The sequence below is a fragment of the Zootermopsis nevadensis genome, unplaced genomic scaffold, assembly GCF_977971745.1.
Source record: "Zootermopsis nevadensis isolate Lab colony 2312 unplaced genomic scaffold, Znev_1.0 Znev_ptg000030l, whole genome shotgun sequence".
Classification (NCBI taxonomy): domain Eukaryota; kingdom Metazoa; phylum Arthropoda; class Insecta; order Blattodea; family Termopsidae; genus Zootermopsis; species Zootermopsis nevadensis.
Genome location: NW_028259162.1, coordinates 2,456,709 through 2,481,888, shown reverse-complemented (window position 1 = coordinate 2,481,888; position 25,180 = coordinate 2,456,709). Strand labels below are relative to the sequence as shown.

At 38.9% G+C, this 25,180-nt stretch overlaps 1 protein-coding gene and 1 long non-coding RNA gene across 2 annotated transcripts in view; one reads left to right on the top strand and one right to left on the bottom strand.

Annotated features, from left to right (window-relative positions):
* Positions 1 to 25,180, top strand: part of LOC110841270 (uncharacterized) — a 181,212-nt gene that overhangs the window by 37,766 nt on the left and 118,266 nt on the right. Inside the window, exon 3 of the long non-coding RNA XR_015537880.1 lies at positions 17,358 to 17,490. This is a non-coding gene — a long non-coding RNA (uncharacterized LOC110841270). The remainder of the gene's footprint in view (positions 1 to 17,357; positions 17,491 to 25,180) is intronic.
* lov (BTB/POZ domain-containing jim lovell protein) overlaps positions 1 to 25,180 on the bottom strand; it is a 76,597-nt gene that overhangs the window by 41,273 nt on the left and 10,144 nt on the right. The gene's annotated exons all lie outside the window — the stretch shown is intronic.

The window sequence follows — 25,180 nt, the reverse complement described above, 5'->3', positions numbered from 1 at the left end:
TGTGATCTAGAACGCAGATATCAACATTTCGGAAAAACATTCTGCCTCAATTTTTAGTCCTGAAGATGGAGGCGATATGTTCCTCCGAAGCGTGCGGATCTACCTACAAGTCTACGCTGCGTTAGAATACGGAAGACTTACAGCGACATCTTCACCGCCCCGAGAATCTCAAATATCGCAGTAAAAGTTGTCCAAACGTGAATCGCTACTACTACTACCGTTCTCGAACTTTGTGGAATACGTTGGGAAGGAGGCGGGGGAAGAGATGAGCTTTCCCTAACCTGCATTTGAAGAGGCAGGTTAAGATTTATGTAGTGGACTGTTCCTTGGGGTATGTTAGTTGACAGTGTATGAACACCGATAAAACACAACTAACACCACCTCCCACATTAACTGTGCGTTTAGATTACAATAAATTATTCAGTCTTTCTGGGATAATAATTGTGATAGGATTGATCACTGTAACCCTTTGCAGCTGACACTAGCTTAAATGGTATTTAAGAATCCAGTCCGTACCGCAAAGTAAACACAAGTCTTTGCCATTACAAAGAGCAACTGTTTAATGCTAATTATGCTGAGAATCATACAAAATGCACTATATTAAAGTTACCACTGGGTTTTATAGGATTAAAAATGTAAACTAATTTTTAACCACACAAAAAGTATATAAAATATACAAGGACAAGCATGTTTCAGTTTTATAATGATGATTCGAAAGAGATATAATCCCGGGTCTGTTACTGTGTTCTTCCCACAGGAAAAGGAATGGGGTGAAATGAAAGGAAATATATTACGCGAAGGGAATAAGTAGTGTCAGAAGTTGGTGGTTCTGTAATTTTATAAATCTGAGAGATTTCACACGCAGGGCTTATTCACGTGTAATTTTTGCAAGTAGAAATCGTGTATTTGTCGCTTAATGTTTCTGGGTTTTGTGTACAGGACGCAATGCTTGATTTAATTATCTTCTTTAATGTTTTATATCTGTTTGCAACTCTCGCTTTCATTTGATTATTAGAGATAACTTTTTAAGACAAGTGAAACTCAAATTCCGTACCGATCAGGTTAGTGTAATGCTGTCGGTTTGGACTTGTATTTGACAGATACGCGATTTGAATTCTTACTGTTTTCAGCCTAAAGGCCTGATGATTAAAGTTTCTTGGGTTATGAAATATGGTTTAATTTAATAATTTCCATGTGGATTTCTATTAAAAGCGAACAATAGTTCTAGAGGTACGTACTGAGACTTAAAAAACCTAAACGGTCACAGATAATGCAGACATGACTTGTAACTGCGTTAAGTTTATACGTGCGAAACGGAATTTGTACAAAGTAATATTTAAACACCTTTATTGGTGTTACAGGTAACTTATTTTGATGTTAATAACAACATGGCGTTGCGTCATATGTGATGCAAAAAGCAGGCAACAAACTCTTAAGTCCTATACATGTAACGAGCTCATACGTACTGCGAGCATTGTCTGAAAAGGAACGCACAGCGTATATGAAGACCATAGTAGTAATGCAAAGTATTTAACGATTTAATTAACGTAGCTTGAGGTTTAACGGGGTCTAGAATGAAGTGGCTTGTAAGCGTATAAGCATTAAGGTTTCGCGGAGAATGAGCAGACTAGAAGTTTCGCAGATTATATGTGCTCGTCTGCACGTAGGGGCTCCAACCGTTTGCAAATTCCGCTTGAATTGTTTGTTTTAGAGATATCGCAAGATGTTGTCCAATCACTGTGGAGAATAACGAGCTGAGTTCGGTTCCTGGCAGTGGCACGAACTGGTTATTTCGCTACCCTGTTCAGGTCCGCTTTGGGGCTTACCCAGGTTCATATCCAATCCAGTTTATGGGGATATTTCCCCAGGAATAAGGTAGTCGGGAAGTGAAGCTCATCGTACTCCATATTTTTTGTAGTAGGCCTATTGAAGATAAGAAATTCTATATCTTCAACTCAACCACCCGTCTTCATATTTTACTTCTTGATAAAGTCTTTGGAGCTGAAGCTCGTCGAGGTAGAATGTCAACGCTGTGGCTGTTGGTTGACAATTCTCTTTTCCTCACAGCCATAGAATAGAAACTAATGTGTTATATTTAACAAAGGCTCTGTTATACGAATCTTAACACAGAAACACAGTTCCAGATCATTTGAACACGACAAATCTTGTAATTTCACGTACAAGACGTTCTAGAGAAGGAAGCTTTATCATAGGAAACGTAGAATTTTGGGGGGAGGTTTCGGTGCTCTCGTGCACTTCCTTGAAAGTTTGTACTTGCTCTCATCAAGTTAGGTGGCCATCATTTGAACCCCCCCACCCCTGGTCCCCACGCCCTTCTCCTGTTCTGCTGTGTAGTCGCGATTGCCTTAATCCATCAGCTTCGGGATTGTCGTCCGTCCGTCCGTCCGCTCATCCTTCGGGCTCAGTGCACTGTTACAACTATATATGGCTTAAATTGATTTGATGTATACATCGTCTTAATTCCTCCAAGATACACAAGTTTTGCAACAACCACCACTACCACCGCTACCATCACCCATCTATCCACCCATCCACCCACACCCAGCACTTCCCGTACAACTCAAATTAGTTTCCCCACTCTTGTCGTCGTCTCCTTAAGTCCGTTTTCCTCAAGTTGGACTAATACCCGACCTCCTTCCTCCTCCGTTGCTTTACTAACAAACAGACACACACAGTGTTCGTCTCTCTTGGCCCAGAACAAACATGGAGTTAATTATTCCGAAGAGTTCTGACAATAACGACAATTGTGTATAATATCCGTGGATTGTAACCTCTGAGAACTAGAGATTTCGAATTTGATATACAAATCTTCTTTAGGTTAGAAACTGAATTATCATCTGTTGTTAGGAGGCACTGCTGCTTATTACTAGCGTTCAGTTTAATAAGTGACTGGGATTTCATCTGTCCCTTTAGGAATATGTTGGAATAGTACCTTAAATTAGGCCACAACAACTTCATTCCATATAGTATCCTATAGACTGACAGCGTAGTGACATAAACCATGAACAAATAAGTAAATAAATAAAGAAAGAGGCCATGTTAAGAGGCTTTGTGCGTTATTCACACATAATAGAAGGTCCGTGTTACAACTTTTGTATTCAGTTTCTGTATTAAACGTTGTGGAGGCGAATTAATTACGGTCCGTAAAGGTTCGTTATAATTCCTACTTAACATGAAACTGATACTGAACTTTGACATTTTTCTTTTAAATTACTCATACAATATAAATTTTGTACGTAGTAGAAACGTATATCTTGTTAAGATCCAAAACTTTAGTTTGAAAAGTTTTTTTTTCTTTTCGATACGATCTATATTTAACGAAATACAAAGCAAAGAATTGATATTTCTTTTTAACTTTGTGACAACAGATAGACATATGGACAGTTTCGAAGGCAGTGAGAAAGTAGCTTTAGTTTACTAGTCTGTGGATTGTAATGTATTCTTTGAATTATTAAAATTATTTTATGATATTTAAAATTAAATTATTAGCCAGCATTTTTCATAAAAACACATTAATTTTCTTACTCTGAACGAACGTATTTAAACCTGTTCCTGTTCATTAGGATTTTCGAGCTTTTATTTGTGTACTATACAATGAGAAATACGTAGGCCACTGGACCACAAAACACCGATACCACTTTATTAGCCCTGGAATAAGAAAATGTTTAGATAAAAGCCGTAGATTATGAACCGACTGATATTTAAGGAAATTTTAGGCACATCTGTTAACTGTAAAGTAATATTAGCAAGAAGGGTATGTATCGTAATAAGAACCCATTGATGAAATATTAATATTAAGCTTATAGTTTACAACCAAACTTTTATGTTGGGAAAAAATTGTTGTTTCTCTAGTAATTTACCGATAATTTTGAATATTTGAAGTGTCTTAATTTTTTAAGTTTGAAGCTTACCAGTTGTTAAGTTGAATACAGGTTTTGAGACTCGTTAATAACTAGGGGTCTTAATTCTTTTAAATATTTAATGTGTTAATTAGATTAACTTCGTGCGCATACCACCAGTTGGTAGGCTGCACTATTGAAATTAAAGCAACTAGATGTAGAAAAGAAAAATGCAGTTGACGAAAAAACGAATAGGGATTGATTTCTAAGTTAGGTTGCGTGTCCAAGTGAAGTAAACCACCTTTTGTCTGTTACGTGTTTGGAAGTGCAGTTTGCCTATTTGCGCATTAACGGATTTTGGTTAAATATTCTGCAGTGAGATGTCAATAAATCAGAATACGTGTAGACTATAGTTTCACTCTAAGTTGGACAAAACAGAGTACCACATTACATGTGAACGAACGTCGCTTTTGAACAGTTGTCAAGCCTGCAAAGTATTCGAGAGGTCCTGGCTTCGAATTACGGATGGTAGACAGGATGTCCTCACGGAGGAAATTGTAGATTTTTCAAGCGTATGTGTAAAAGGTGCTTTTTCATGATTCGTTCAGCGATTAGGGCAGTTTTTTGTTATGCACTTGCAATATTTATGCCGGTCTCAAATCTAAATACTAAAAGTTCACTGCTCTCTTTTATTGATACTTTTAACGTATACTCTGTTTGCAGAATTAATAAATTAAGTGTTTCTAATACACACAATTAGACACAGTTCCGAACTAGTCTCAACACATCCCATCATCATAACCTATTTCCCACATTCATCTTACACCTCTCTGGTAGCAGAAGTCAAAGGTTCATTACCCCAGTACAAATTCTACTACCTGACACCGTCCTCAGGCTCCTCCACCCATCTCCCATTATCACAGTCTGGCTTTCAAAAACCCGTCTTAAAACTTTGTCGAACTTTTAATAAACCGTGGCTTGCAAAGCGATTTCCCATCAGCTAGCCAGCCATAATGTCCTAGACTTCATTAACCTAACACCATTACATGGCATTTGTTCCATGACCTCTTGTTTTCAGACGCCTGTAGTGAAGATACCAGTGTTCGCTACCATCTAAAGGGCAGGGCAGTTGTATCTGAGTTAAATTGTCAACGCAGAAGAAGAAGTCTTGTAGGTTTTAGACGTTTCAGTTTATCACTGGAAGGCAAATGAGACCGCGCCTCGGAACCCTCTCCTTGACGGGGGCCGGCCACGGCTAGCGACGACTTTCCACCGCGAGAGACACAAGGCCTCTCGCGTCGCCGTGCCGAACCTGTCCCGCGGTACCGAGCATCGCTTGAACATCTCGCCTGCTATCAGGAAAAAGGGAGAAACGAAAGAAGGGTAGCTAATGTATTCGGAGACGTTTTAATTCACATCGAGGCGAAGAGAAAATATATTGATATTTGTAAAGGGTTGTAGTTGACAAAGGAAAATTACGGATAAAACAAGGGCAGAAATATGTTCAAATACAGAGATTGTCGGGTGTTCTGTACGTTCCAAACGGGTTGTCGTATAAAACAAATGATCATCACATAAACTATTTATATTACATTAAAATATATAGACCTTCCTTTTTCCTTAAACGTTTTCGTATTTAATGTTCGCGTAATTACATAAATACTGAACTTACCTATAAATCGGAAATATAAAATCAAATACAAAACAAAATATCTTCAATTTCCTTAACATTACAATTATCTTATTTACTTTTAAAGTTTCTCACAGGCACAGAATAGTAGCTAACCTAACCAACTATTCTGTGGAGCGGCACTTGAAAACTGTTGCATATTAAGTTTATAGTTTAGATGCGTCATGTTTGTGTTTACAATTCATATATATATTTATTCTTCAAGTCTACCTGAAGATGATGCTAAGACATCGAAACATGTTGTAATATATAGCGCAATATTGTAACATCGAGGAAATGATGAATAGCGCAGAATATTTATATCAATTTTAATTTTTAACATCAATATTTAAAATGGTTTGTGTATAGACTTGAAGAATAAATATATATATGTATTGCATATTAATTAATATGGCAGCAGTCTATTGAAGTCGTCTGGAATGGCTTCAAGACGATGAAGGGGAGCGACAGTTCTGGTTACACACTCTTCTGTGACAGAAGTATAGGCCTGCATTTCTTGCAATACTTTCTTTCTCCTGAAGTAATTAATTTAGACAACATGCTACGCACCTTTGTCGGATAAAATGCTATATATGTGGGCCGCTGAATGAATTACAACCGTATATGAAGTCGGAAACAGTATTCGATCCAGAAAACTATTCATACATATTTGCTTAGTTACCCTTCTATCCCCCAAGTAGCAGGAACGTTGAATCCTTACACACACCGCCCTTCTTCAGCGGTTATAACCAGAGTATATCGAGTAAGGCGTTCATATTTCAATACATTAACGCACCGAGTCTCAACATTACCAGAAATACATAGTAAGAGTTGACTTCTCCAACCCTCTAAAATATGACTGCTCTCATTATTTTCTCCATTCGATTTTGTCCCTCCACTGTTCTTGGTGTAACAACGCTTCTTCGATATTCTTCTTCTTCTTTTCATTTATCTCTGGTTCTGAAATGTCTACATGCCATTCCCCCTCCCGTCTCACGTCCCTTCTCATTCTGTCACTGTCAGCTTCATGCCTCAGCAACCAACCCTCACACCCCCGGTCTCTTTCTTTCTAATTACTGACTTCTCTGTCTTTCTTATGTCTCCTTCTAAAGTCTCCAACCCCCTCTTCTATACCTCATACCTCACTCTACTGCAAAATGTTTCCTCCCCACGTCTCAAGTGAAATTAAAGTCTACCACCCCTACCACTCTTCGTTTTCTGCCCCCCCCCCCTCCCCCACACACACCCTTTCTTTCTCTTTTTTTCCAAAACGATTTCTCCTTCTTCATTGCACGTTAGGCTGTATGGTCGAGGAGATTCCACGACCCCCGGACAGAGAACGACGCCTACTCCGATGAAGGAAAAAAAAACAGGCGCACACACTCACGTACGGACACGCGTTTCCGTCCATTAACTTTTTTTTCCTTGCTCCCATGTTCCTTTCTTTCGTCTTGCATTTTATTTTAGAGTTTCTCAGCCCCCCCCCCCTCCCACCAACATCCTGGCTGCCTTGAAGCGCACATATTCCTACCCCTATCCACCCACCCTGTCCTCCAGCTCCCAGGTTTTAATCTATAACGATGTGAAAGTGTACATAAACACCCTCATGTCCTTCTACCCCCTACCCTTGATGAAAAACCCTCGTTCATGCGTATTAGTGGCGATGACAAGAAATCGTTCTGAAGCTGCTGCTTCATGTAACGACCGTCTGCAGAAGGAATATTTCTTAAATTAGAAGTACAGCAGAGTCCCGATAACCAGTCCAAAGCGAGACTGAAGGACGGGCGGATAATCGAAAATGTCGGATAATACGGAAGACTAATAAAAAAGAAGGCAAATATCACCTCAGTTTAGGGCAGTGGTAGTCAACCTGGGGTACGCGTCCCCCCAGGGGTACGCGAAGACAGCTTAGGGGGAACGTGAAATTTAAAAAAAAAAAAAATTTATGATAAACACTGAATAATCAGTAATATAATTTATTTAATTTATTTTAGATGTAGATTATATACTATGTATAACTTGAATTATACAACAACAATTTTTGGGGTACAAAGTTGAAGAGAGATTATATCTGGGGGTACGCGAACAAAAAAGGTTGAATACCACTGGTTTAGGGTATGGTTAAATTACGAAGAAAATTCAATACGACGTCAAATGAAAAATATAGCGAAATTGGTATTTAACATAATGCAAATTAATAAGTTTAGTTTTAAAAGAAATAAGTTATGGTCATTTGCTTCGGAACCTCCTTCCTCTTCTTTGTGGCCAGGTTACGCCAGCGCCTGAACAGTCTGTAGCAACTGAGTACATAAAATGTAGAAGGTGCGTGGTGAGGGAACGTGATCCATTCCGCTACATGTTGAGTTGATCGTTGATAAAATGGAACGTTCCGACACTGCACGTGATTTTGTTCCTAAATTCACTTTAAACGTGAACTAGATCTTATTTTCCATATGATTTGAATTGTGGGTTTGTGTAAACCAAATTCACGGCACACATAATCTTTCTTCTTTCCACTATCAATTTTGTTTTATCCTCCACACTTAACACTTTTCTCTTCCTTTGCAACTTTAGCCATTCTGTCGTATTTTCGAAGCCAGTTTGTTTGTTAATCTACCGTAATTTTCCCGTGCATTTTCTGAGGGTATTGAGAAGCTGGAGCTCCCAAGGTCACTCGGTGTTGTTTGAAAAGGTTTGAAAGTCCCGTTAAATTTTCGCTGCTCAGAGGTTCAGTATATAACCGTGCAAAGAAGTGGGGGTTGAACAGGGTGCCAGATGTTTTAAACTGAGTGTATATTCCGCACATGTCGTAAGAGAGATAGAAAAGCGTGTGTCTTATGGCGATTTAATTAGAACCACACGGTATTAGACGCTGCAGCCAAATTCAGGTTTATTTCTATTTACTTTTTTTTTTTTGAGATTAAAATGAAGTTCGGTTTTTCTCAGACACTCGCCGTACAAATATATTTGCGCACGGTATGAAATGCAGACTCTTAAAAGACTTTTTATTTGAGATATATTTGGATGCTATGTATATTCAACGAAATGTAAGAATACGTATTTATCAGCATTCATTGTGATACATGAAGTGTGATTAGTTTTGCAACACTAGATCTGTTTCTCCAATAAAAGAACGTTAAGGTCAATGAGGTGTACAGAATCGCATAGAAAATAGCCCTTATTGTCTGTTTAAAGAACGCGCTTGGCGACAGTGCGAAAATTTGAGGTTAATTTGAAAGAATCAGAAAGCAAGACCTGATTCGTTGGTCTCGCATTGCGTTCTTTATACACCATTTCCTTACAAAAACACTCGGTATATCAACAATTCTACTAAAACCCTCAGATAATAGATTCAGTTTAATGCTTCCGCTAATGGTACAACACGACGGAACCCATGGAGTCGTTTTCAAAGCATGTCGTCTATGAATTATACACTAAAACCGTGAAGACACCAGAATGTTGCAAGTTGTTCGCCACATCCTAAAATGATTACTGAAATGGGCGTATTGAGGGTAACGCACAAAGAACCTGAGGTTCCCAGGCACCTCTTACATGTGTCTACTTTCACTTTGTTTTATGTCTTATATTGTTTTTTAACAACGCTTTCTCAACTACATATATCTAATGATAGTTCAAAAAGTCTGTTGGCTTGTGGGATTATTTTGCTTACACATTATTTATTGCATGAGAGGGATTGGTTGTTTATTAAATAAGTTTATATCGCTGAGGATAACCTAACCGATAATTAAATAATCCTATTTTAAAGGAGTTATTTATTAATTTATCTATGGTTTGTTTAACGACACTGTTATTACTTCAGACAATAAAGCTTTAAGTCGTAGAATGATTAATAAATGATGAATCGGAAAGAATTTGTAAGGAAACTGTCGTGATCTACTTTAAGATGATGACATTTCAGATTCTTACGGCTGTGAGTATGGAGATGCCATCTTCTGAGATGTGGCGACGTGTAGTATGGTAGTAGTTTGCCAAAGTATCAGAGTTCTGCTGCCTTCATCATCAAGGAGATAAATTTAAATTTATACCAGGCTACACGGAGCAGAAACCCAAAAGTTAGCCATCTTTAATTTAATGTACGTTCTTGGAACTTGCCTTGAATAAATGAGAAAAAATATTAACAATTTGAGCTATCTGTGTGGATACAGATTACAACCACTGTTTCGACTAACTTTCAGGTAATGTTCCTAACTTATTCCAGCGTTGAAATCTTCATGTATACCACCACGTTTCCTGTATCGATTTGTCTTGGGATGCCGATACTTTTTAAAACATGCGTCTATGTAGAAAAATTCGTCGTACTATGTGAGAATCGTTATAACGCCTCATATATACAGGGAGTCTCATATAACCCGTAACCTACCCACTGTCTTATGACGGCTGTGTTCTGCGTTGTAACTAACTCACTTCCGTGTAGTTTTTTCGCCGCTGCGTGATGGGTTCCACAAGTAGAACACTCTGTATATTGTCCCGGAGGAAGTTATGTAAAATACAAAAACACGGCAGTCTCGGAACTGGAAGTAGATAAGATGTTTACCGTGGAACTTATTCCGTCAGTGCTGCACGTTTCTTCAGGGTAACGGATTATCGTTCTTGCGACCGCACCGGTATAGGAACTCTTCACGGATATGTCTCTTTCTGGTAACAAACACGATGAATCACTATCTTTAAATTGTTATGAATTCTTACCACGAAGTTCATAGTGAGAGCACATGTTCTGGTCATGTCTGTCCATTCAACTCAAATCGAGAATAACTGGACGGATTTTTATGAAATTTGATGTGTAGAGTGTGCTGTTCTGCACGACCTCAGACTCATGTTTTGAATATTCTACGAACTGTGATAACAAAATAACGGATGAGGAAAGACATTGAGGTGCTGCGATCTGGTGGCCAAAGTGGAACCTATCGTGTAAGGCGCATGTATTGCCTCTAAATGCATGGTGCTCATAATGTATGAGAATACAATGTGAATTAGTTTAGGTTACGTTAGATTCGGTTAGATTAGAATAGGTTATGTTATGTTAGGTTAGGTTAGCGTAGCATAAGATAGGTCAGGGTATTGTGGGGTAGGGTAGGTTAAATTAGGTTAGTTTATGTTTTATTGGGTTAAGTTAGGTTGTGTTACGTTAGGTTTTGATATGTTAGGTTAAGGTAATATTGGTTATGTTGGGGTTGGTGAAGAAATAGTCAGTACAGTTACAATGATGTTAGTATGGGATCATAAAACTGGCTTATTTCATATGATGACAGTCCCAAATATCGGTAGAAAGGCAAATTTTTTTTTCCACAAACTTGTCACTCACGATTTTCCCTCAAAATGCCCTTCATACAGGCAGTTTGTAACATCGCCCATTTCCTCAGCTCCGGATAACATCCCTTCTTCCGCTCAACGTAACCACACCCGTCCGTTCTTCATCTTCAGCCCCCCGTCTATATGTTGCATGCGTAACTCTCTTACACTTTCAACCCTCTACTTGAATGTTCAAACCTGCCCTTACCTTTCATCCCTTAACAAAGCTGACAGCCCTGCTCGAGGGCTCACACACACACACACACACAACGAGGAGTCCATTATTAATGACTTGGGGGGGGGGTGTTGCGTAGCAAGGTGGCAAGACAATGGCCGTCGAGTCAAACATCTCTCCCTCCTTCTGACACCTGCTTCAGATGTATTTTATTTTATTCGTTTCTTCCACGGACATGTTAAGTTGCGTCAGATTATCAAACACGGGATTCCTATAAATAATAAGCAGTTCTGAGACGTGGCGCCAGAATTTGGTATGCATTTCTGCTGATTCTGGTAACTGGCAGAGAAATTCGTCGCCCTGATGACGGAGGCACTATGACCTCTGAAACGTTGGTAAACATCTACCATACTACACGGCGCAACAACCCAGAAGACAGAAATCTTCATACTCTGATGACGGAGGCAGTATGACCTCTGAAACGTTGGTAAACATCGACCAGACTACACGGCGCAAAAACCCAGAAGACAGAAATCTTCAAATATTCCTCTTTTGTAAAACCGGAAGGGTCATTACTATGTTCACAACAGCTTGAAGGTCATGGTTCCTGGTTTATTTAACGGCAGTTTGCCAACTGCTTTGAGAAGAAAGACATATTAAGGGTCGGAAAATTTGAAGGGAAGAGACTACTTGAGAGACGTAGGCATAGAAAGAAATATGCTCTTCGTATCTGGCTGAGAGTTTAGGAACCGGTGTCTCTGTTACAAAAATCAGTTCGTAAGTGTTGTTAGGGTAGATAATGTCTGTTTGTTCTGGTAATAGTATGGAACGAGAAAATATATACGCGGTATGGACAGAATGAAAAGTTATTAAGTATGCAATAGATAGGCCTTGCAATTACCACTTTACTTTAATGATTTAAGCTTCGTATACAAAAGACACTGATTTGAACGTTCACATATTAAAATCAGAGTGGTCAAACAACTTTTAATGGGAATCCCTAAAAATCCGTTTGGTAGTTCATACGTTTTTGAAGGCAAAAGGTAATCTCAGTAAATAATAATTTGGTAGAATAACGGTTATGTCTCATTTTAAACATGAGTTTAACAAAACATGTCTGGTCTGAGAAAAGGTTCTCAAGTTGTGCTCAGCGTCCATACCTCCCCTGTTGATGGCAGGAATAAATGGTATGTGTGTGCTTTTGACATGGAATAGTGCATCTGTGCAAAAATAGCAAAGAGCTGTAAGTCATTTTAATTCTTTTACGAGGGGTAACTTAAAGTGGCTGAACAGGTTGCAGGGGCGGATTTCTTCTTCAGGCATAACAACCCCTAACGAATGAGGGTGAATTACTACATGCAAGGACAGGGCGGCAGAACCTTTCTACCTCTCTCTTACAAAATACACCCCTGATCATAAAAAAGTAACAATGGGATGAGTCCCTGAGGGGATTGGGTTAGTTCATGGTCGGTCATTCTGCTCCCCGCTTTACGGACCTAACAGTGACGAGTTACATTTAGGGTCGCGGTGTGAGATTATTATGTGGTTATGAAAGTTATTGAGGAGTTGAAGGGCTTAATGTCAAAAACTCAAATCGCAGAATGTGTTGGGCCTACGTTTTAATAGAGAGAAACCAAGTTTCGAGGGTTGTAACTTTGTACCCTCGTATCTGCGTTAACGATTAACCAACCAGCAGTTTTTCCCTCGCGTGCTACATGCTCCGTCAATCGCTGCTTAATTTAATTGTCATACTGAACACATGCACAGATTGTGGATTGTGTTCTGCAAGTTGTGATGGCCGGTCCAGGGTCGCGTTTCAGAGCAGGTACTCTGCCCTGAATAAAGAATTATTTGTTCATGAAGGTACATTTGACTTGTCTGTACTATTGTGGTAGAATTTTGTGTAGAATTTGGGTGATTTAAAATATGTATTACGTTTCGGAGTTTAAATCAGTCTCCGTCTTCAGGTAGTAGGATAACTTGCCTATTGCGTGGGGTCCGTTAGATAATGATGTTTCTGATCTGCTTCAGTGCTAACTTGCCTCACAAAGTATGTACTCTTTCGTCCCATTGGAATTCCAAAACAGAGCCAGGTCATCACTGTACATCACTGTACAGCCGTCTCTTCTGTAACGCTGTAGTTGATGTGGTAAACAGTTTTATGGAAAAATTGCGCTATAGAATCGATTGGTTTAATTAGAATTAATCACGAATGCCATTTTTCTGCAGTAGTCATGTAATTAATTTGAATACATTGCTTTTGTGTAATAAGTTTGCATACCTGCGTTTATGGTTAATATTATGATTTTCTGTATTTTATTTGCTTCGACGTTATATCCGTGTTATGGAAACGCCTTTCTCGTATTACAGATAGCTATAAACATTTCGGAGGAACATAACTCCTCCACTTTCGGTGCTAAATGTGGAAGCAGTATGTTCCTACGAGATGTTGGCATCTTTGAACCAAAACGTTTGTTCGGTTTCACAACCCAGAAGGCAAACATCAATACTTCCTCAGCCTGATTTATTGTCCTATTTGACTCTGATTATATTTTCTTTTTGTAAAATCTTTGGTGTTTTTTACCTGAAGCCGAAGCTCGTATAAATAATATTTAAGAATTAAGTTTGTACCTCAAAAGAAACAAAACACGTCTACATTCGATCATCTAGTTAATGCTATTCAAAGAAAGTAATCTCTGCTTTTTAGAAACACAAAAATATAAATAAAAATGTAGTTAATGCATGTGAAACGTATACATACCAATGGGTTTTAAAGGGTTATTTATGTCTGTTACACACTGAGCTTTTATAAAGAAAATAGTATCATGAAATATATTTTTACTCTTGTTGTGTGCTAGATTATTCGTTCCAAAAACATTGCTGGTGCTCTAAAGCATTTCTATGAACTCACAGTGCACATTACACACACATCTTAACTATAACATGCTAACCGAGATTGTGTGCGTCACGTATTGCTCTATACGAATTGTCTAAAGGAAGAAAATTTCGAGAAACTTTAGTGTATATATGAAAGAAACGGTTAAAGATAAGAATTGAATATCACAGAACTTGAGATATGTTTTATAATCCAGAACATTTTTATAAGTACTTGATGTTTCCAAAGTTTTCCAGACCCCCAACCTGTAATATAATTTTGCCCATGAGTTGAACAAAAGAAACACGTATGCGTGCTTCCTAGGGTGAACGAATAGCAGGACAGTACAACCTGACGACTGTCCCAGATGATGATATATGTCGCTGTCCTTCACACACCTGCGTAGTTTCTTACCCTCGCAAAACACCCCCTCGGGACCGCAGTTCTACCCCAATGTCCTCACCAGTCCCTGTCACGACGTGTACCAGAAGTTTCTTCACAGTGCCACAGATAATACAAGCCAGAATCTAAGATGGAATATTTTCCGCTTAACTCCGGATAAGACGGTTGTCCTCGGAAGGGGCGTTGCTGTTACAGGACAAGCCGAAGCCTCAGTGCAGTGATCTTACGTTCATTTCTTCTGATAGCTTACAGAATAATGACGAACTTTGAATGGAAAGAGATCATTCGGATCTCACCATGCGTGCTGCATTCCCCGCCTTTCTCCTCCTTGATTTGATCGCCTCAGTAATAGGCGAAGATTACAAGTTATGGCTCCCGAATTTTTCCAGTTACCTAATGTGTCTGAATAAAAGAGTAACTTTCCCTTAGCTATCGCGCACATATAAAATCCACTTTGTGGGACCTGAAGTGTAAGAACTAACCAACTCCAGGTGAGATTTCAGTTTATCACAGCGGCGAATATGAAGACGTCTATTTCCTGGGATATTGCGCTGTGTATTCTGGTATAGATTGGCCGGCACTATCACCCTGATGACCGAGGCAGCAAAGGCCTCTGAAATGCCAATCAGATCTACCAAACTTCATGGTGCAGTATCCAGGAAGACAGTCATCTCCAGCTAACTCCAGGTCCAACCCCCCTCCCCCCAAGTGAACGAATCAATGCCAAGTCATATTTCGATGTAACATATGTATCGATTAAAGTCGCCGACGTCTGTTCAAAGAATGCAGAGTTCTATCTCGGTATCGTGGCTTTTACTAAGGGCAAACACACAACAGAAGCAGGGAAGCTCTTCCCTAGGGATCGGCGCGAACGCATATCTCTGACCATCGTTATGTTAGGTGGCCTTTACACTGTTCAAATCCACCATCTTGAGCCCCCCCCCATCTCTTCGTCAACCCTTCGCCGCTGTCTGTCGTCCTTTTGTCTTCATCTCCGAGTAAAGGGGTGGAGAATTTCACCCCCTCAGGGAAGAAGAGGAGGTTTGTTGGAGTGGCAGGCACATTTCGTCCTCATTTCCTGCACATGACGTCCAGTTCGTCTTAGAGATTACTCTTACGCCTGTTGGCAGTGCCAAGGACACCAACTGAGCAGCGCAGAGCGAAGTGCCGGACTTCGGAAGAAAATACACGAGGACGAGTTTAATAATTCACCTTTTCTCGATATTCGTCTTCTGGGTAGTAACTTGGACTTTTAAATAAATACCACTGCTTCAGAGGGACATATTGCCTCCATGTTCAGGGCTGAATTTATAAATAAAAAATCAGTATGTTCCTGAGAAAAACTGATATCTGCTTGTAAGTTTACATGTCGCGAATGTTACAATCCAGAATACAAACATCAAGACATTTTCACCACCGTGAAAGGATAAGATGGATATAACATGCGGATTGCGTAAGGAACATCACGCAAATATGAAACATGGAAGTTAAATCATTTAGAGGAAATATATGTCATAATTCCTTCCCATATGTACTCGAAATTAATGATTCTGACCGCATGATTAATCTCGAGAACCACCCTACGGATTTTGATGAAATTTTGTATGAACATCATGCCATTGGGGATTACTCTAACCACCAACTTTAGAATTTCCTACAATGAGCAATACCAACATGGCAGCCGAGCCAACTTGTCAATGGTAGATGCAGCGAGGCCTGTTTATGATCTGGTAATCTTTTTTAGCTTTGAGATTTTCAAAATTAAAAATTTGCAAAAGAACACTTGTGGAAACTGTATCTTACAGATTCCCAGTCTTGTCTAATTCGAATGTAAGGAGGTTTCAAAGGGGAGTTATGAAGCGGACTCCGATAATTTTGTGTGCAGAGTGAAATATTGTTGCATGGGAACAATTTTGTTTAGAAAATTGCAGTGGGAGGAGCCAACTGTGAGTACCAGACTAGTAGGTAGTATAATAATAGTAAGACATGAATCTATCGGTCTTAGGCAGAACGAGGATTTCTTTTCAACGTCACCAGGTCCATACTGGTTTGGGCCCCGCACAAATTTCGGCAGGTCAGTAAACACACACAGTCATAAATATTATTCTGTAAGGCCCAAAACCCCTTTACAGTATTACCATGGCAACGGCAATAACAACACTCACACTCATAAATATTATCCTACAAGACCCAAAATTCCTTCACAGCAAATGTTCATCAACCAAACACTCAAGCGACGAAAAGTTGTTTATAATTTTTAAATCGTTTTGGAAGTAACTTGACGGACAGTTCAGATTGGCGAAGGTTCTTAAATGTTAAGTAGGATTTGAGGTCCTTAAATGTTTATGATAAGGCCTGTAATATTTATCTGTAACCATTTCAGATGGTATTTTTACGCTCTCATAATTCCTGTGCACTTTTTAATATTATGTTATGGCGTAGATAAACTGAATCCCAATTTATTAACTATTAAAGCGCGAACTTTCACGATAACATGAAAAGAATTTTCTGCTCCGTTACAACACAACCTGATAGGCAGTTTCACTGTGTGTGTCTTTGCATTTTCTCCTTAATCCTCTCTTCAACAGGTCCCTTGTTTCTTTCCATTTATCCTTTATTTTTCTCAATTTCTTATTTTTTCTTGTTCTTTATTTAACTTCGTTTATCTTCTTTCCTTGCATAGCGACATCGGAATGTTCCCTATTTGGTCATTGCACTTATTATAAAAGTTACAACTGTGATCGCAAGACTTCTGAACCAATTGAAAATCCTGATTTTCAGCTACTGTGAAAAACGCCCAGCATCTACTTAATTACAATTACAAGTAAAAAAAAAAAATTAAAGTCAGACTCCAATGGGATTCGATCGTAAGACAGTGAGCGTCTGCACAGGATTGTGCACATAACAATCTAACCCGCCAGATAAATTGTTATTGATTAATAAATTTACGTTGCCGAAATTTGACATGAGCTCTATTGCATTTGTACGACTAAATTCTAAGCTTTGTGACTTCTACTGGAATCTCATTGCTCAATGTGTTGACGTGTTTTCTTTTTCCCTCTAAAGGTGCCCTCCATGAGTAACCACAAAGCCGTGGAATATACGAAGCGCGTATGTGTTCCTCCACGTTGTTAAAACCTCAGTCAGTGATCAGCAAAGTTCCTGCAACCGCTCTTCCTTGTCAACGTCATCTTATTTGGTAAGTCTAAAAAAAATTATATTTCTAAGTTAAGCATAAGGACCTATGGAGACATTTGTATGATTAACAATAATTTAATGTCTGTGGACAATCAAGTCGCATGGTACATCCTTGTCTTCACGTGTTTTGTACTTGTAACGCTACTCATCACCAAAAATTCCTCCAGTTTGGAAGTTCTACAGTAAGCGGATACACCGTTAAGATAGATTATTTAATGTGATCCTGGAGTGTAAGTCCCAAGTATGAGTGAACTTAGCAAGTCCGTTCCCACGAAACTTTTCTTGAAAAAAAGTCTAACTCATTTTTTAAACGTATAATAAAATACAGGTCAATACACAAAACTATATTTGGGTGTTAAAATTTAAAATTTAAATGTTAAAATTTAAAATTTTAAATTAGCGCTATTCATCACTATAAGGATGTTACATTTGAGCGCTTTCATTCATTTCACAACATGTTTCGATGTAATACATCATCTTCAGGTGTGGTTTTTATTTAAAACTATTTTATATTATAATGCATGTCTTTCAATATATTCATTATTGTAGCATGTGTTCCGCTGATCCTCCCGTTTTACGCATCTTATGTTTGTTTTGAATTATGCATAAGTCGTGTTGTGTGGTGTATCACGTCTGCTCGGGTTGACTGTCTGTTCATGAAGATGATGTATTACATCGAAACATGTTGTGAAATGAATGAAAGCGCTCAAATGTAACATCCTTATAGTGATGAATAGCGCTAATTTAAAATTTTAAATTTTAACATTTAAATTTTAAATTTTAACACCCAAATATAGTTTTGTGTATTGACCTGTATTTTATTATATATTTTAATCCAAAACACAAACATGACGCATGTAAACCTTAAAATTTTTTAAACGGCTTGGAGGATATATTTAGAAATGTTACTTATTGGTGTTATTGTATCAACCGCGGTCTTACAACGTGTTCAGTCAATTCGTGTGCCTTCGACGTGGTAAGTTTCCAATATCTTGACAGATTTTAACAAAAATTTGAGATCCTAATGCACAACTTTACTTGCTTGTATATCATGTACTTCGGGGGGGGGGGGGGATTTTACACAGAGGACTGGCCTCTCCGGTCAGATTTGCGTTGAAATTGTTTAAAAGATCAGTGACAAATTTTCCACCACTTACGAACCTCCTTGGTTCCTGTGAGCTCGTGCCGTTGGACTGGGGGTGAGAAGAACGTTGTGGGGAAAGGGGTGGAGGTGAGGTATTAATATTAGCCCTCTTGTGTGGGGCGCTGTTCTGTGAAATGCTTTCTCAAGCCAAAACTGACCTTTTGTTGCAAAACAACGCATAGAACTAACTCTCTGTGCTAAATGTGTATAAAACGGAGGGATGAGGGTATGTGGAATATCTTTTCACCCCCCCCCCCTCCGTACCCTTTTGCAGAGAGCAAACTCATGTCATGTAAATTCTATAAAATTTGTTTGGAAAATGGTCCGCCTACTCTACGGTCTCAAGTGGTGATCGTATGCCACAAGAACTGTACATGACGTTAGTACACGGCACACAGATTAAGTGTCTTTCCACTGCTCACGTGTCATCTTTCCATCACCTATTTATATTTGTTTCTCTTCCATCACATCAGACAGACATTGAAGGGCTTTTAGACGACGGATCAGCGTTTGGGCTTGTGAAGTATCAACAAGCAACGCGGAAGTGGCAAATTCTGTATACAGACACCCGAGAAATATTTTAAATTTCAATTCAATTTAAACAATTTGTAATCATTACGAAATTAAGAACAAGTTTAACCTTTATCCGTCTAAAAGTTACGGATTAAAACACGCAGGACTATAATTGAAATTTATATTAACAGAATTATTTTTTCTTGCCTGTCATTGGCTCTGTTTGTCGTTATTAAGCATTTTAAGCGATATCTCGATCTATATTCGAGACTTTAATGCATTTAAAAACCAAAGTTATATATAAGAAATACATTAATAGAAACAACAAATAGCAGATTAAATTCGGGAATGCTCATTAAAACAATAATATGTAATCCCTCGGCACCCTTGAATGCACCACATCGAACGGCGGGTGCTTTCTGTACTTGTTATTGGTGCGTCGTCATTGTGGTAAGCTCATCCTATTACGCTAATAATGCACTCTCATGCTTCCCCTGTTCTTCGACACACGGAGTCGCGATTTAACCTGTTTGCTTGGGTTCCCTGCCCTCCTGCTGAGTTATTTATGTAGCTACCAGCGAGTTTGACTTCCAAGTATTGTAAATGTCGAAGTGGATTGTAATACAACGTGTAACAGGATCGGAACGCGAAGGTCCGCGTGCACTTGGTCTATGTAGTGTTTCGAGTGAATATAATACGTCTGTATGCGTTTAATAACTAGCGAAAGAGGAAAATTTGATATTGGGGAGTCTTACTGAAACGTCGACGCACATCATTCTTAGTTAAGGTCGGATAAGTGTAACGTGGTCCTTGCATAAAGATTTACGCTCGTCCTTGGGCGCGGAAGTGGCTGGATCGGGAATCCCCACCCGGAAAATTCCCCTCTCATTCACAAAGGTCAACGATCAAATTCCGGAATACGCTCCGGGTACGTTTCCCAGGTTGTCAGGAATTTTGATCCGAACCAGGTGTTCTCACAGCGTGAATAGTCCATAGTCTGGGGTGGCTGGTTCGAACCCAACTCCATACACGTCTCCAATTTTTATATAGTCCGGTGATGGATGATGGACGGATCTCCACTCTGTTGAATGGAACGCACAAAATCTGTGGCGTTGAAGGGGATCAAGACGCGACCTGGTCTCATCTCATTGAGGAAGAGGAAGGCAAGGGGCAGTGAGGATTTATAAGAAGTGGCATCATAATTTTGTTCTTCGCAATGCATATCTGTGGCCATAAGCGAGGATATTTTAAATTGGCCAGATACAAAGATACCTCTTTATAAAAATAAGGTAAGAAAGAGTGCGGATAGCAAATGAATTGTATGAACTGATGTGGCTTAAGATTGGCTGTAATTTGTCCTGTTGAAGCAATGCGAACGAATAGAAAGAGATGAAGGAATATAAAATAAATACACGTCCCATGCATAAGGAAGATTGACGTAATACGAAGACAGGAAAATCTTGTAATGAGCTTCATTAATTCCGCTTTTACCTTGATATTATTGTGTTGATTAAGAAAATTGTTATGGAAAGGGTGGGTCAGGTGACACGCGTAGTAGAAATGCTGAAGGTACAGGACTAAATTTCAGTTGAAAAAACGTCTATTTGAGAGACATAGTTGATGAGCGGATAATATTAAAAAAGTCTTTGGTAATAGAGTGTTGACTGGATTTATTTGGCTCAGAACAGGGCGCAGTGTATTTCTTGTTGAATGTTTGGGTTGTCCAAAGTTGTCGAAATATTTTGATGACGTAACAAACTGTCATAAGTTCCGTAAAGGCGCCGTAGTATGGTATTCGTTAGTTTGTTAATCAGTTAGTTACAGACCTAGTGTACATAACGAGTTTACAAGATTTGTTCTTGTAACGTTACGTCATAATTTTCAGTGCATATTTTTAAATATATCTTGAAAATTAGACATTTGTGTTATGTTTTCATTTACATTGATACTATTAATTCTAAATACAAACGTCTCTTTTAAAATGGTTTCTTTGACATATATCCTTAATTTTTGTATTTTTGAGCTCTCTAATGTCACTTCCAAATTACAGTGGCCATATAGGTTAAATTGTAAAGTAAGAAATTTCACCGAAATTATTTATTTTGCTGCCCGGATATAATTTCTCGAGTCACCTCCATTGACGAAAGTGAAGCTATGACAGTCGTTTATATCGTAAAAAAGAGTTATTGACCTTTAGAATAAGGCCCGATGTGGTCAGCGCGAGGTTAAGAGGCTAACAAGGATGACGCAATCTACCGAATAACGAACAGTCCCAAGAGATCATCGGCGACCTTCAGGACAGTTGCTTACTAGCCTACATCCGATCTACCACGCCAAAAAAAAAAGAAGGAAAAACCCTTTGTTCTTTCCCGGTCTTACTTGTACATCGTCATGTATTAGTTTGATTTCTTGGTTTCATTTCAGAACCAGTGTTCCGTTTTCAATCTGAACGCACGGAGATTAAAATACACAGAAACTATGGCTTGTTTTAAATATGTAAATCTCACTGTTCCATCGTGTGGCTGGTTACGAACGAAAACTTCCTGGACCTAGGTGACGAAAGACAGAGCTTTATAATTTTGAAATATTCTACAAATATAATTACGGTGATCAAAATTTGGGAAATGAAATGAGCAGGGCACGTAACACATATGGGAGAGACGAGGAACACTCACAACATTTTAACTGAGAAATACGAAGAGAAGAAATGTGTTAACGGTGTATGTTGAGTTAGGATAGGGACCAGTGGCGGGCTCTTGTGAACACGGCAATGAACCTTGGAGGTGCACAAAACGTAGGGATATTTTTGACCTCATGAGTAAACACCAGCTTTTCAAGTAAAACTCTTTCTAATTGAGTTAATAAGGTGTGTATGAGAAATAATAGTGTTCATGTATGTATGATGAGCTAGACGGGACATAGGATAAGTCGATCATAGAATGTTCTGTATTTGGCCTTGGCGTGGCTCAGAATACGACTAAAATCCTTAGTAAGGATTCAGTTATTTAATACCGTAATATACAAACGAGGGACTCCCAGAAACGAGCAACTACAACTTCACTTTTCATGCTGTAATTTGTAACTTAGAAAAGTCCATTAAGGGCCAATACCCAGTCCTACCAAATGTCTTACAGGGATTCATAGTTCCAGAAGTTAATTCTAATTTTGAACAGGACAGAGGGCTCAGTCCGTAAAAGCTGAGGAGGCAAATCGGTTAATTAAACAAGCATTCAGAGAGGGACCCCGAGATCTGTGAAGATATTAAGCGGTCTGTAAGCGACACTACCGACTTTAAGCGTGCACATATTCATACGTATTCATTAATTAATTTAGTTATCTCTAAATCGATAATGAAGCACAATATGTAGACTTTACATCTTAATACATTTCTATAGGGAAATAGTTTAAGTTACGTAAAGTATTGCCTGGTTTTAACTGTTTTCCTTGTATTTATATGTTCTATATCAAACCAATAGAATGTTTCGGACATGAGTTGTATCTGTTAATGAAATTTATATTTTATGTACAACATTTTCGTGTCCTGAGCCTCCCGCCATTTTTAGACAAGAATAGGAAATTGGGGATGGGGTACTTGTAAACGCCTTGGACCAAAATTAAATTGTGAACCCTCAACACTAAATTTATTCGAAATTTGTTGAGTAGTTTAGGAGATATCATGTAATTATGAACGTACACACAAAATCGGCCTTATCCGTGATATAAGTCTGTTTTATGACTTTGTGCAAGTACCTTAAGACATTCCAACACAGAGGAAGGTAAAAGGCAAAGGTGTTTATATTACCATTAAACAGATGAGAATATATGAGAAAACAAGGAGGGGGAGGGGGAGGGGGGGGAGAGGATAAATGTAATTTCCACACGTCGTGAAGAACAACAATGACGCCACATGACTCGAAATAGCGCTCAGTCATGTGATTGTGTCTTATTTCGTCACGATTACATTCATTCGTGCACTTCTCTACAGAGCGCATCACATATCACGGATCTAGCGTACACAGAACAAAGACTTCTGCACCAACTCGTTATGATGATGATTTCACACAAATGGAGACCTTACATACTGACCGGCGCTGGTACCAAGGCCTTATTATGATGCTCACGGGACAGGAAAATTGCAACACAAATTCCTGGCAGTCTTCATCTTGTACCTCTGTTCAATCCTTCTTGCTACGTGACTGTGCACCGTCGAAAGAAAATTCACTGACATCTGATTAATTCATTGACTGGTCTCTGGTAGCAGAACCCGAAGATTTAACACCGCTAATACCAGAGACCGCCACTGGACACGATCCTGAGCCAGTTTCATCCAGCTCATGTTCACACAATTCTAAAATATTTTTATATTATTCTTCCTTCTATTTCTTGGTTTTCAATGCTAGTAACCCAAGAATATTATGGAAGTCAACTACTTCTCGAATTACCCTGTCACGTGATATCAGTTTCCCACGTACTTAATCTCTTTTGGCCTTAATTATTGTTTTAAATAACGGGCTGGACGACCGGGGTTCGATCCCCGACGGGGGCAGAGGATTATTTTCTCTAGCCTTTGCGTCCAGACCGGCTCTAGGTCCCACCCAGCCTCCTGTCCAGTGGGTACCGGGGTCCTTTCCCGGGGGTAGAGCGCGGTCGGGGCGTGATGCTGACCACTCACCCCCATCTAGTACCGAGGTCAAAAAATGAGTAGGAGCTATATGACCTCTCCCCCCAAGCGACCTACATGGAGTGTAGTGGGACGTTTACTTTTCTTGTTTGTATGCGAAAGAAGTAGTCGTTTATTACATACTCTCTGGAGTGTGTTAAGGTTTTGAAATTTTAGTTGTGTCCTTGTGTAAGGATAATAAAATTAAATGCAAGAGAAGAAATACCTTCACCGCGTGCTCGTTCCAGTAGCATCTAGTCTGTGATCGAACTGTGTGTAATGTAATCTATAGTTCAAGGAGACAGTGAGCGAAATATTACATTCGTAAGCTTCATCTTTACGTCATAAGGTAATTCCTTGGCTCGTTGCATAACTGCAAGATATTAACATTTTAAAACTATTTGCCTCATCACAGATTTCTATACGCTCGACGTCATTCTGTTCAGTTGAATGTTTACAGCAGTCTTCAATTTCTCCCCTCACGGTGTGTTCATCGCAGTTAGAATAAAATTCGTTTTGCCCATACACAGTCACCGTACTGACTGAGACATCGTGAACCATATAATAATGTTGATAATGATAATAATAAGCTAGTTTAACAAACAGCTATCAATTTCACTCATGACGAATTGAAGTCATAAGTGAAATTTTAGTGATTTTCACAGCCTGATGTAGACCAGGTCATGGTGATTTAAAATTTGCCACAACCTCTTCCTTCTACGTCTTTTAAATTTATGATTTACACTGATTATAATATTCGACGCATTATGTTGAAATTTCATTATTAAATAATTGAGGAATCGAAACCACGACCCTTGACATTGATCATGTTAAACCCCTAACTTGTCGAAAGAGTAGACAAGCCTATATTTACACGGGGAAAAGTCGAAATGGAATAAGATGATAAAATTCTACTCTTGGGTTTAATAACAACTGAAATAAAACAGAATCAGTTTGGAAAAAAAGTAGCTGGGAGTATTTTCGAACCATTTATCGTGATTTTAATTGGAGCATGCCATAAATTCAATGTTAAAATGCCAGGGTAAGTCGCCGTGGCGGCATTCCCTAACACGCAAACGTGCAATCATGTTAGTAACAGCCCGCGGCATCAGGAACAGAATAAGCAAATTCAGGAAACATCCCTCGTATCTGTCCGTTTCCCAGCGATGCATTTCTTTCCTTCGCCGATTTAACGCCGTAAAATAGGCAACTGTTTCACCGCCCACCACAGTAAGACATCAGCTGAATTCTAACCATCGAAGTGTAAAACATAAATGCATGAAATAAGGAGGCATCTGATCTGAAGTATTTCTTACGTATTTCAATAGTTAAGTTAAACACTTGGCAGTTAAAAGCAGGGAAATTACGAATGTA